We start from the raw sequence: 1,304 nt of genomic DNA on the forward strand, positions 1-1,304 counted from the left end.
GATTTTCAATTAAGATGAGTTTTTGTATGAAAATTATTTTCATGGAACTAGAGGAGCTCTGGTTGGTCATGAACCATTGGGTGAGGAACCAGAGGGGCTCTAGTTTAACATTGATGAAGGAGTTCATGGATGTAATGTTGGATTTTATGATATAGAAGTCTTGGTTAACAAATCAGAGGCTCTAGATGAGCATTGATAATCCATTGTATAGAACCAGAGGAGCTCTCGTTAAGTACATATGTAGCATTTAGGTGGCCAGAGGCTCTGGATAGTAGAACAAGAGGATCTGGATGAAAAATGCATAGAAAGAATGTGAAGTTGAAATTGTTTCTCCCCTTCAAATGATGCATGAGTAAGGATTTTGAAGTTTTCAAAGACTCCCCCTCAAACAAAWAATAAAKAGGAMTTAGGGATACCAGAGGCTCTGGTCTATACACCCAGAGGCTCTGGTTGTGAAGGATGATGAAAGTATGAAAGGTGGTTAAGTGGAAGTGGAGAAAGGGTCTTTGAGACCAGAGGAGCTCTGGTTCCTAAAAGAGCAAAGTCAGAGGCTCTGGTCTTTAGAACCAGAGGCTCTGGTTGTGAAGCAAAGAAAATGAGTGATGGAAAATGGTGAAGTGTATGTGAAAGACTATGATGGATGAGCCTTTGAGACTAGAGGAGCTCTGGTTCCAAAGATTGTGAATCCAGAGGCTCTGGTTATGAAAGCAAAGGAATGAAATATGAAAAAGGAGGAGATGAAATAATTGAATGCTTAAGTCCAAGTTGAGACATTATAGGATGCAGACTCAAAGAATTGGATTCCAGAGGCTCTGGTCTATATAACCAGAGGCTCTGGTAAGTAAGAGAATACTTGGTAGAAGTTACTAAGTATTTGCTTTGGCCCAGAGGGGTTCTGGTTCCAAAGGTGATTGACATTGTTTGCCAAATTTTTTTCGTAGTAAGTCTAAATAGCCAGAGGCTCTGGTCTTTATGACCAGAGGCGCTGGTTTAGGATACTTGGAGTTTTTGGCTAAAATTTGATATATCACTTATGGGCATAACCATGAGATATTGAAGATCTTTCGTTATAAGCTAATGAGTGCCTTTAAGTGGTGAGATTCAGCATACCCATCTTGCTGACAAGGAATAAAAATCTTTTCTCATCAAGAGCTTTGTGAAAATGTCAGCAAGTTGAATCTCAGTTGGAACAAAATACATTTCTATATTATCTTTTCCAAAATTGTCTTTCAGAAAATGGTACCTTACATCGATGTGCTTGGTCTTGGAATGCTGCACTGGATTTGCAGAGATTGCTATGGCAC

The sequence above is a fragment of the Cynara cardunculus genome (genome assembly GCF_001531365.2).
Source record: "Cynara cardunculus var. scolymus isolate 2C chromosome LG 10, CcrdV1, whole genome shotgun sequence".
Lineage (NCBI taxonomy): Eukaryota > Viridiplantae > Streptophyta > Magnoliopsida > Asterales > Asteraceae > Cynara > Cynara cardunculus.